The sequence below is a fragment of the Lampris incognitus genome, chromosome 16, assembly GCF_029633865.1.
Source record: "Lampris incognitus isolate fLamInc1 chromosome 16, fLamInc1.hap2, whole genome shotgun sequence".
Lineage (NCBI taxonomy): Eukaryota > Metazoa > Chordata > Actinopteri > Lampriformes > Lampridae > Lampris > Lampris incognitus.
Genome location: NC_079226.1, coordinates 30,057,121 through 30,069,850, shown reverse-complemented (window position 1 = coordinate 30,069,850; position 12,730 = coordinate 30,057,121). Strand labels below are relative to the sequence as shown.

The following is a 12,730-nucleotide window of genomic DNA, read 5'->3' as shown; positions in this document are numbered from 1 at the left end:
AGGAGACAGTTTTCCATTCTGCAAGACATTTGAGATGAGGGATACAACTAAATTATAGGAGGGGAGACAGAGATCCTGACCGAGTCTGTTACCATCATTCGTGGGATTTGTGGATTAGGGTGTTTTCCTTTTATTTTGACCGAAGTAATGACAGACCATAAGCTATGATAATAACCTATGGTATTAATGCAGTACTTCTACGATTATAACCAGTCTGTCATTATATCAGTTCTGGACTGTTCTGCATGTCTCTAAGGGATTTTAATGTAAAATGGAGCCAGGCAGAGGAGGATCTCTGAAATATTATACTCACACAGAAAAATGTTCCTTCAGAGTTACAGTAGGATGAGTTTATTTATCTGTAAAATTGCTCAGGGGTAGGAATTTCCCATTAAAAATTAATTTTTGAAGAAAGTCATGTACATTGTGTACTCTTGTACTCACTACTCTTGTGTGGTGAAATAAACTTGAATTAAATAGTGATAGAAGTGCTGCAAAGTAGTACAGTCATTACAAAGTAAATCAAAGTTAGCACTACTTAAAATGTTTACTCAACCATTGAACTTTGATCTTCGGAACATTGGTCCAGGTTGTTCTGTCAAGTTATTGGTGCCTTAGAGTTGAAGTTGCAACGTTGGTATTTTCATTCATTTGTCAGCTTGTTAACATAAGGGTGAGGCAGCTGGCTGAATAACAGGATAAGGTGTTTAATTTGCAGTTTGGGCATTGTGTTTGCAGCTTTGTGTGTTGCCAGACAAACAGAGCTGAGAATGCACTGCCTTACTTGCACAAGGTGATGTAGGCCTACATCACTCCTTCCAGGAAGTCCTGTGCAGAATTTCCTTTTATAGAAGCCAAATACAAAAGACTGCTGTTCACTTCCTGTAAACAGCTTCGTGGCTCTGTTTTCTCGCCTCCAGTTGGTCAGCGTGATCGTGTGACCCTATGGGGCTCGGGGAGTTCCAGGATGAGGAAGTGGGTTTTCCTCTGAGGCGGCCAGACGCAGGGGATAGAAAGTGCACTGATGCAGAGGGAGCAGAAAATGAGGAATAGAAATCAGGACAAGGCAGAGGGATAAGATAAGGGATAAGAATATGAGGGAGCATGCTGTTAAACATTGATTCTGAATAGAGAACGATTGAGATGGACGATGTCAATGTCTGAAATAACCTTTTTAGTAATGGAACATGCAGTAATGGAGGAAGTAAATTTTACAAATAGAACTAACAACAAAACTTTGAGACATGAATGCGAAGCAGAGGTGTAGCTTACAGGGGAAGATGAATATACTGGTGAGGGCTAGAGGTTGATTTGTTTAAATAAAAAGGTCTGGTACACCCTGTGTGTGCGGTGCAACAAGCCTGTGCACCTGCTTGCTCACTTAAGGGTTTGGCCGCACTACTCGGGGAGCTTAGCTTTAAGCTACATAAGAAATGGGTATGGGCACGATCACATCAGTTTGCCAGAATCCCAATATGTAAGGCCTCAGTGCTGGAGAATGTGTTTTTGGGGCAGGGAGTGCGCTTGAGGAGGGGCTTGGTGTGTGATGAGCCCTGAAGCTGTGGAATTCCTACCAACACACAACATGTCTCAGCCTGGCCAACCAGCTTCCACAACTCAGTCTAACTTTTTATCTCCCACTCCTACACACACACACACACACACACCCACCCACACACCCACACACACAAGCCCCACAAGTACACTTTGAGGCACGATGCACATTAAGACTGGGCTTGGTCTAATTTTACTCTGCTACGACAAGAATACACTTGTCATTTTGAAGACCACAGAGGAATGAGCGATCCTGCCAAGACTTGCCTCTCTGAAAAAGGGAAAGACCAAAGACAGAAAGAGGGAGGAAGAATGAAAGGGACAAGGAAATAGTGAGGGGCAGCGAGATAAAAGTACAAACGAGATAGACGTACAGACTGCCTTTGGAATATAACAAAAGTTAAAGTTGTGTACCTGGTCTTCTGTGAGGCACAGAAGCGGTGGCAAAAGGGTAAGTAGCTACTGATTGGATCGAGGATTTTAAGTGTTTAGAAAGAGGCAGGTAATCGAAGAGTAAGGAAACGTGGGAGTATCCCATTTTGAATAGGCAGAAAAGAAGAGCATAGTAGATTAATTGAATGTGTCATTACTGTGGTTTGACTAGCAAAATTTTTAGATTTGGATTGTGCAGATATTTTATGGTATTTTTGCTACATTGCACACAGCCGGTGTATGAAACAACTCAGATGGCAGCGCTGACCTAAGATTGATGACAGCATTAGGCCTGTCCTGTATACACAGACTATATTGAGATTATCTGATACCTGAAGTAATTTTATATGCGTAGTGAATAGCAATCCATGTTTTTGTTAAATTTTATTTTGGCATTTTCCGCCTTTATTTGATAGCGATAGTAGAGAGACAGGAAAGGCAGGAGAGAGAGAGGGGATGACATGCAGCAAAGGGCCCAGGCCGGATTCGAACCCAGGCCGCTGCGGTAAGGACTCAGCCTTATGTGTGGCACGTGCTCTACCAGGTGAGCCACTGGAGCGCCCTGAGCAATCCATTTTTAAAATATACAGAGAACCACTAGCTTATTATCATAATTTTATAATTTTGTGTTGTGTCCCAAGTCAGATTCTTTGTTTAGGAAAATTTGACAAACAAAAATGATTCTGAACTCATACAGTGACAGTGTGGAAGCATGTTTCAGAATAGGTGCATAAATGCGGGCTAACTTGCCCATAGTCCCAGAGAGTTACTTTCTGCTCATGGCCTGCGGGGGAGATTACATAACACTAACCACACTTTCAAATAAAGCTGAATCAGTTCATCTGGACACATTTATTGAGAGAAACATTTCATCACTCATCTGAGTGACCTCTTCGGTCCGTTGATCGGTTTCACATGTAAACTGCCATGAGTTAGAATTAGAGTTAAGAGTTTCAATAGCCATGTGTACTATTCACAGAGGAATGGGGAATGGTTGCAAATCACAGCATTGTAGAATGGCGAAAGATGTACTCTTAGCCCCACCCCTCGGTAAGATAGCTCACTCTGATTGGCTTTTCAGCTTAGCCAATCAGTGCACGAGAAGAGAAACGGAAGTTACGAAAGCAAGCAAACGATGAAGTCAAGAGGCCACACACAGAAGGCTATTATCATTTTTCGTCTTCAACTCACCTGAACATTTCAAGAAGCTAATATTTTCACAACCATATGGCAAACTGGAATGAAGAAACTGAAGACCAGCTGATCAGCTATTTTCCGACACCGTCTGAAGTGAGCAAGAGTTGAGTGAAAATGGTAAGCAAACGCTTGGTGTACGGTTTGTATATCCGCAGACCTGGGTCCTTCCGGTTTTAAATTTTGAGTGACGAATACAGACTATCGCCACCTGCTGGTATGGATAGTTATGTCCTCACGCAGGCGCAGAACGTACATGCTAGTTGGCTGTTGGCTGTAGTCTTTGCAGCATGTTCAAGTGCTACTTTTTCTTGCCCAGATGCAGTTGGCGTGTGGCGACGCAACAGTCGGCCTTTGTCGCCGCTAGTTCTCTGATGTCGGTTTGGTGTGTCTGGGCCCTAACTCTAGTTAATGGTCACGGCAATTTGCATATGAAATTAATTGTTGGTTTCGATCGTTATGCCACTCTATTGTTTGTAAGGGTGGGGATACCTGCAGTCATTCGAGACTGAAGAAGTGAGTGATGAGACGTTTCTGTCAGTAAACTAGTCCAGATGAACTGATTCAACTTTCATTGATTTTCTTACCTGGATTATTGAGCATGCGTAAACACACTAACCACATTGGACGAATAAGCATGTACAGTACATTCATAAGCTTAGGCCGAAGATTTGTTCAGACTCCTATATAATATTGGCAAGCAGGAATGTATTAAGCCCACGACCCTGTACTAAGATTTTTTTTTACAAACATAATCAGATGAATCATCGGCCCAGGTGAATTTACATTAGAATATATGTTAATCAATGCATCATGGTTTGCAGTAGTTTGGGCTATATGTAGGTAAAGAGGGCCTAAATATTAATAGGCTGGTTACGTTCAAAGCTTTCGAAGGGTGTCTCTTATTGGCCCACATCGCTAAGATGGTGAGCAAGGTTTTTTTTTTTGTCTTGGGTAACACTTTTTCAGCAGTCAGACACAGGAAATTAGGAAACCTTTGTTTGCTTCCTGTTTCCTGTCTGTGATGTCACCAAGAATCTAGGCTGTCTCAGTCCCCATCAAAACGAGATTGGAAGATTATTTGCGGTTGAAGTCTTGGTATGCACAGACATGCACCAGTGTGTGTGTGTGTGTGTGTGTGTGTGTGTGTGTGTGTGTGTGTGTGTGTGTGTGTGTGTGTATGTGTGTGTGTGTGTGTGTGAAATCATTTTATTTGTATGGCCCATTATCACAAATTTGCCTCAGGGGGCTTGTTCTTAGGTCCTCACATCGGATAATGAACAACTAAAAAAAACAAAAAAAAACAAAAAACCCATTAACAAGGAGAAAAAATTAGGAAGAAACTTCAGGGAGAGCAACAGAGGAGGTATCTCTCTCCCCGGATGGGCAGACATGCAATGGATGTTGTGTTTACACAATTTACAGAATACAACACTGAAAGAGGATAACAGAATTATAATGGAAAGATATTAAGGCTCGACCCAAATAGCCGAGTATTCAGATATTTATTCATTGGGTAGGTATTCGATTTTGATTTTTCGATTCAGATATTCGGTTTTTGTTTTTGTTTTTTTGCTAAATGTAGGCTGTCAGTAAGGGCGAACTGCAATATACATTTTGTCAGCCCATTCTTGTACTACATTTATACTTTTTAATTGCACTGTTAAAATGTGTATATATACACTGTCTCAGCTGCAGTACGTGACATCCCTCTCACACATAGCAGTGACGTCACGCGCCAGTTCACCTTTGCAGTTAAAGGCAAGACCTCAGCTGTGTGGTGACACTTTGAATTGAGCAATGACAAGGCAGTGTGCAAAATACGCACTTTGAAACTGGCCTACCATGGTGGCACAACCAGCATGATAAATCACCTGAATGCGGTATGTAGTGGGCTAGTCTTATACAGTGTAAAAAAAACAGTCTATACTAGCTAGCAAAGGTAAGCTTAGCGCATGTCTGTTTTCTAGTCACCAATATCCAGCTGCTTTTATCCACCGTTTAAACAGTAACGTTACACATGATAAAAATGTGCACTTACTTTGCTTGGAAAATAGTTGCAACTGATCCGAGTAGTTGAAATAAAACATAAGGAGTAATGTGGGAACATGCAGGGATGGGCAACAGGCTACAGAAAGGGCCAGTGTGGGTGCAGGTCTTTGTTCCAGCCAAGCAGTTACACACCTGAGTCTGCAAATCAAGGTCTTTAGCAGAGACTATCCACCCATCCATCCGTTATCCAAGCTGCTTATCCGAATTTGGGTCGCGGGATGCTGGAGCCTATCCCAGCAGTGTCTTTGGGCTGTGGGGGAAACCGGAGCGCCTGGAGAAAACCCACCGCAGACACGGGGAGAACATGCAGACTACACACAGAGGATGACCTGGGATGACCCCCAAGGTTGGACAACCCTGGGGTTCGAACCCAGGACCTTCTTGCTGTGAGGCAACAGCACTAACCACTGGGCCACCGCACTGCCCCTTAGCAGAGACTATTGGTTGACTAATGGAATCAGTTATGTAACTGCTTGCTTGGAACAAGACTATTGGTTGACTAATAGAATTGGGTGTGTAACTGCTTGTGTTACGTATCACGAATGATGATCAGAGGCCAGTGTAGCGAAACCCAAAAGGACAGACAGACAACAGAGCACCGGGATAACCCGAAGGGCGATTTAATGCAGGGAAGAAAAACAACACTGCCACAGGGGATAATAACAGGTGAGTCTCAGGTGGGCGTGGTTGAGACGATGTGCGCCTGGCTACCAAAGCCCGAATCCGTAGAGCGAGGGGTTGTCCGAGGAAGTCCGGGTCCGAGATCCAGGAAGTCAAGTCCGAATAGGAGGGGTCCAGGTAGAGAGACACGGAGGGAGATCGCTGGAGAGGTCCGGGGGAAAACGTGAAGGTCGCTGGGGGCGAGGAGCGAGGGAGACGCGGCGGGGCGGTGGAAGTCGCGGAGGGAGAGTCCTGGGAGGGGAAAAAGAGAGACACGAATATACACACTGGGGAATAAACGGAATAGCAAGAGAGCAAGGAACGCTGGAGGGCTTGTCAGAGCTTTACCGCAGGGTTCAGTACGTCGAAGCACGTAGAGGGCGGCCTGATTGCCGCAGGTGTGCTCGATAGATGATGGCAAACACCTGGTGCAGCGCAGCGCTCGTCTCCTCAGAGCGCGAGCCGAGCGCTCGGATGTTTCCGGCACGTCCGAGCAGGGGGAGTGGCTTGAACATGCCGGAGAGGCAGCTCGGGGCGGTGTAACTACAACAGCTTGGTTGGACCAAGACTATTGTTTGGCTAATAGAATCAGGTGGGTAACTGCTTGGTTGGAACAAAAACCTACACCCACACTGGCCCTTCTGGATTATTATTGGCATAAAAAAGCCTAACATCTCCATAGGTGCATTCCCAGGCATTGCAGCCACCAACATCCACAACCACACCCAAAACTACACAGCAGACGATACAGTTCCAAAAACCAATAACGGAGAAAAGAGAGACATAACAGGTGCCATAGTAGAGTTCTTCGCTATGGATATGAGACCCATTTTCATAGTTGAAGGCGAAGGCTTCAGAAAATGAATGAAGAAGATGTAGCCCGACAACACTGTACCCAAACGCTCCAGTATTTCACATGCCCCGTCTCTGAAGTACAGCAATGTGCGAGACCAAATTGTAACTCTCGTTGAAAACTCAACTGCCTTTAAGTTTCAAAACGACATTTGGACCTTGGTGAATATGGAGGCGTACATGGCTATCACCTGTCACTTAATAACTCAGGGGTGGGAACTCTGTGCCTTCGTATTGGAAACAAAAGTAATAGCGGTGAGCCATACAGGAGTCAACATTGCACAACAGCTTAGAGAAGCGGCGGACGCCTTCGCCATTCCAAATTACAAGGGAGTAGCTTTTTGTATATTTATTTTTATTTGAATGTTTGGGAAGAAATTGTTTGTTTATGAAATTGTGTGGTGTGCTGCTGTTATTATAACTGCTAATTGCGCTACCCACTTTGTTCTATTAATTACGGTTCATTTTATTCTATTTAAGACCATTTATTTTCATTTGAATTGTTCATTTATTGAAATGTGTGCTTCTGTTATTGTAATTGCGCTGCCTTGTTCTGGTAACACTTAATAAAGTATTAGTAACTACTGAGTTCATCATTTGTAAAACATTTGTAAAGCATTTGTAAAGCAAGACATGCACCAATAGTTATTGGGTGTTAATAGATGTTTTCTAAATACGTATTAATACTGCAATTCATGATTAATTAATGCACAAATGTACATCTAAATAGTTTGTTAATCATGTACTTACACTTTCTAAAGGATCTTATGATCCTTTAGACTTTTGTGCATCCCAAGGTACCACTGGCCTTTCAATCTCATTTGTAAATGCTTTGTAAGGCATAGATAGTCCTCACTTTAGATGAGGTCATACAAAATACTTCACTAACAACTAGTAACTACCTGAATTAATCATGAATTGCAGTATTAATAAGTGTAAAACCTCTATTGACACACTCACTAACCATTGGTGCATGACTTGCTTTACAAATGATGAATTCAGTAGTTACTAATACTTAACTAATGCTTTATTTGTGTAGTATTATAAAGTGTTACCCTTGTTCTGTTTATTACAGTTCGTTCATTGTCAGAAAATGTTGGGTGTATTACACTGTTAAGCATACTGTTACAGCTATCTCATTAAAAGTATTGTTGTTATAACAGAAATAAGTGGGTTTTGTATCTCAGTTTGACTGTTGTTGGGTTCAGGTTGTAAAACGTTATAGATTTAGGCTAATAGCTGATGGAAGCTGGAACTGGAGCCGGCCCCGCCCACTGCTCCTTGTGTATAGGAAGGATTAACTGCAGAGGACACATTTCAACGTATGCGAGTACTGAAAAATGACAATAACTATAAAATTTATAAATATAAATCTTAAATTTGTTGGAGCTATTTTGCTGTTTCTGCGCTTTTGTTTCACTGCGCTTTCTCGGGTGTTGCCTCAATTTCGGAGCCTATTATAATGAGCATTTATGTAGATCTATAATTTATCCACGATAAGAAAAAAGTTCTCACAAGCTGTTATGTCACAAATAGTGCATAGATAGGATCTTGTTCAACCAAATCCCTCAGCATTACAAACATGCATAAAACACACCAAACCTTCTGGAAAAATGTTTTTTTATTATCTACGCCTAACTGCGCGTTTGTCAAAGCCAGGAAGACGCCCAAACAGTGCACCAGCCAATCGAAGAGAGGAGAAGGACAACAGCTGCCCAAGTGTAAACCAGTGGTGATTCCGTATGTGGTGGGAGTGTCGGAGAAGTTTAGGTGCATATTTTCCAAACACCACGTCTCAGTTGCTTTCAGACCCCAAAACATGCTGCGCCAGAAGTTGGTCCACCCCAAGGATCGGTTCCCCTGGCAAAAAGAGCAATATAGTGTATGCGGTTAAGTGCCAGGAGGATTGCCGTGGCTTGTACATTGGGGAAACCAAACAGACGCTGGCCAAGAGAATGGCACAACACGGGAGAGCTAACACATCAGGCCAGGACTCCACAGTCTACACCCATCTACAGGCCAGTGGCTACTCTTTCAAGGCAGAGGATGTGTGCATCCTTGATAGGGAAGAACGCTGGTTTGAATGGGGAGTCAAAGAGGCCAACCATTCGTGAACTGAGGGGGGGGGGCCCTAAGTACATTTGTTGCCATCTTACAATGCAATTGCAAACATTTCCAAATCCTCTGTGAATAATATACATGGCCATTGAAACGGTAGTTAATGGTCACACCCATATTTGCTTATGATTTCGGTCGTTATGCAACTGTATTGTTTATAAGAGGTAAGGACACCTGCAGTCAGTTTAGACTTAAGAGGTCACTTAGATGAGTGAAACGTATCTGTCAGTAAACGTATCCGGATGAATTGATTCAACCTTCTTTGTTTTTTATTGACAAATAACATTACAAACAACAATACTGTAGAATAACAGACTCCTTAACAATTAATATCTTTGATTAAACTGAAAGATAAGTGTTGCACCACTATGTTGTCCATCTCAGCCAACAACAGAGAAATGTCTGGCTGACTCCTTCCCGAGTCATCCACCCCCCCCACCCCCACCGAAGGTCCAAATATTTGCTGTTGATTACTACCGCTTCAGAGCCAAAAAAAAAAAAGTATTCGGGACAGCCCTATAAGATATGTGGAGAATATGATGAGGAGGAGGATGCCAAGCAGTGTTCAGATGCCACCGGAACAGCCTAGGACCTGATCCAAATGACCACCATTACCATGTAGACCTGGCAGGAGGACAGACTACACATGCACACAGAGGAGGCTCACATCACATCATTCACATGCATGGGAGAAGAGAGAAGAAAAGACATTAGTCACACATTGGAGTGACAGAAGGATATAACATTGAAACAAGATATGGATTTATAGGATATATAAAAAAATGTGAAGAGGAGTATACCAAGCAGTATCCAGGTGGCGACCACCATCACCATAGAAATTTGGGAGGAGGACAGACTTCTTGCGCACGTGGGAGAGTCACATCCCACCATGCACATACACAGGAGAAGTGAAAGGAGGAGGCATCATTCAGAGAGAGAGAAGAGACGAGAGAAGGGAACGGTTTGCAATAGTCAATAATCTATACTCTATAATCTTGCCGGCAGAACAGCGCTTGGTAAATTCAGTGAGACAGAGACCGACCTACCATGCTGTACAGGTTGTGAAGTTCTCAATTTAAAGGCAACTAATATGAGTTTTAAGTTTGGATTTAAAGGACTCAACAGACTGTTAATTGTCTGACAGCAACAGGCAGGTTATTCCACAAAAATGGGGCCCAATAGGAAAAGGCCCTGCCACCAGCTGACTTTTTTTTAACTTTGGGTACATACAGGAGCCATGTATTTTGAGAGCGGAGAGCTCGAGATGGAATGTATGGTTTAAGGAGATCAGACAGGTATGATGGTCCAAGCCCATTTAGGATTTTACAAGTCAGCAGAAGCACCTTGAAGTCTGACCTAACATGGGCAGGAGGCCGATGAAGGGAGGCAGAATTGGTGTAATATGGTTAATTTGTCTAGTTTTAGTTAGGATTCTCGCTGCAGCATTTTGAACCATCTGAAGACTTTTAGTACTAGCATGTGGCAGACCTGAAAACAGAACATTACTGTAATCAAGTCTGGATGAAACAAATGCATGTATTAGAATCTCTGCATCAGCCATGGACAGGAAAGACCGAATTTTAGCTATGTTGCATAAGTGAAAAAAAATGCAGTCTTGGTGATTTATTTGATGTGCTTATCAAAGGAAAGGCTGGGATCAAAAGTAACACCTAGATTTTTGGCTGTCACACTTCGTGAAATCACAGCATTGTCAAATTCAGTTCAGTTTAATTCAATGTATTGTCATTAAAAACAATGTGCAGGCACATGTTAAAAATGAAATAAGGGCTGCCGCCTCGCCAAACAGTGCAAGACAGACAGACAAACACAGTACAAGATATACTACACCGATGAAGACCAAAGGCTAAAAATAAGTTAAAAAAGAGCACAAGTACAAAAAATATTTAAAAATATCCACAGACATTCAGTGGGTAACCAGGTTCAGGTGGGCAACAGCTTGGGGAAAGAAGCTGTTTTTGAGCCTGGTAATGTGGGCTCTGAGGCTCCTGTAGCGCCTCCCAGAGTGCAGGGGGGAGAACAGTCCATGGTTGGGGTGGGTGGGATCTCTGCTGATGCTGAGACCCCATTCGAAGGCAGCGTTTGTGATAAATGTCTTTTATGGCTGGGAGCTGGGTACCAGTGATATGCTGGGCCGCCTTGACGACCCGCTGCAGAGCTTTCTGTTCTACTGATGTGCAGTTGCTGTACAACACTGAGATGCAGCTGGTCAGGATGCTCTCTGTGGTGCATTGGTAGAAGTTGGTGAGAATTTTGGAGGATAGATAGGCGCTCCTTAGCCTCCTCAGGAAATGCAGTCGTTGTTGGGCCTTTTGCACAAGGGCCTGGGTGTTTGACGGCCAGGAAAATTCCTGGAATTTAAAGCTAGAGACACACTCCACTTCCACCCCATTGATGTGTATGGGGGAGTGGCTGCAGCTTCTAGACCTCCTGAAGTCCACAGTCAGTTCCTTCGTCTTCTGCACATTGAGAACAAAATTGTTGGTAGTGCACCATGATGTGAGGTGCTGAATCTCGTCCCTGTGGGCCGTCTCGTCATTGTTAGTGATACGACCAATGACTGTGGTGTCATCTGCAAACGTAACTATTACATTTGAAGGGTGAGTTTGCAGGCAGTCATGGGTAACGCTGCATCCCGGGCTTTCAGCAGCTGCCGGACCTCACTGGTCATCCAGGGTTTCTGGTTTGGAAAGGTGCGGATTGATTTTTTTTGTTGTGATGCTGTCAGTGCAAAAGTTAATGTAGGATTGTACGGTAGATGTCTGTTCATTAATGTGTATATGGGAGACATGGGTGGCTGAATGTGCAAAAATACTACAGTTTGTGTTGTCAAAACAGTCATGGAGTTCAGAGCCTGCTCCTTCTGGCTAGACAGTGATTGTCTTTACTGCTGGCTTGCTACGTTTTATGAGGGGTTTGTAGGCTGGGACCAGGAACAGACAGAAGTGGTGAGACTGGCACAGGTGGGGGCAGGGAGTAGCTTTGTATGAGTCCTTAATGTTTGTATAGAGATGGTCCAGGGTGTTTTGTCCCCTAGTGGGGCAGGAGACATGTTGATGGAATTTGGGCAATACAGCCCTAAGGTTAGCTTGATTAAAATCACTATGATAAAGGCATTGTCTGGGTGTTTGGTCTGTTGTCTGCTGAAGCATCGTAGCTGCTTAAGTGCTACCTTAGCATTAGCATGTGGAGCGATGTATACAGCAGCGATGGTAATGGCCGTTAGCTCCCTAGGCAGGTAAAATGGCCTGCACTGTATCATTGGAGCTCGAGATCAGCAGAGCAATGCCTTTCAACAACCTTCATATTGTTGCACCAAGAGTTATTGACATAAATACTCAAACCTCTTCTGCGGATCTTGCTGGAGTCCGCTGTCCTGTCGGCATGGAAGGCTGTGCGGTCCGCTAGCTCGACTGCCAAGTTGGCCATGTTGCTGTTGAGCCAGGTCTCCGTAAACATCAGCAGACAGCAGTTCTCAAGCCTTTTCCGAGAAGATAGCCTGAGTCTTATCCCATCCATTTGGTTAGCTAACGATGGGACATTAGCCATGAAGATGATGGGGAGGGAAACTTTGAAGGGAGCGCTACTTAGTTTAGCATGCAGCCCACCTAATTTCCCCTTCTGTTTACGTTGCCGACGGGGGCAGCATTTTCACTGCGAGACCAGTGAGCGGATAATATCGATGGGGAAATTGTCCGTGACGGTAGAGGGAAGTGAGTAATCCGTTCTGAGGTTTAAAAGTTCCTGACGGCTGTAGAAGAGCACATGATCTACACTTCTCAATAAACTTAAAAATAACACAAATAACAAAGAAAACATAACACTGAACAGGGAGCTGCAGTAGCCGCTG

The 12,730-nt window shown here is 43.6% G+C and overlaps 1 protein-coding gene across 2 annotated transcripts in view; it reads left to right on the top strand.

Moving 5' to 3' along the window:
* Nucleotides 1-12,730, top strand: part of LOC130126847 (serine/threonine-protein kinase PAK 2-like) — a 28,553-nt gene that overhangs the window by 615 nt on the left and 15,208 nt on the right. The window contains exon 1 of one of the 2 annotated variants that reach the window (XM_056296490.1): nucleotides 1,737-2,005. The exons of the other annotated variant lie outside the window; for it this stretch is intronic. The gene's annotated coding sequence lies outside the window, so the exon portion shown is untranslated. Of the gene's footprint in view, nucleotides 1-1,736; nucleotides 2,006-12,730 lie in introns of those variants that run through there. 2 annotated transcript variants of the gene reach the window in all.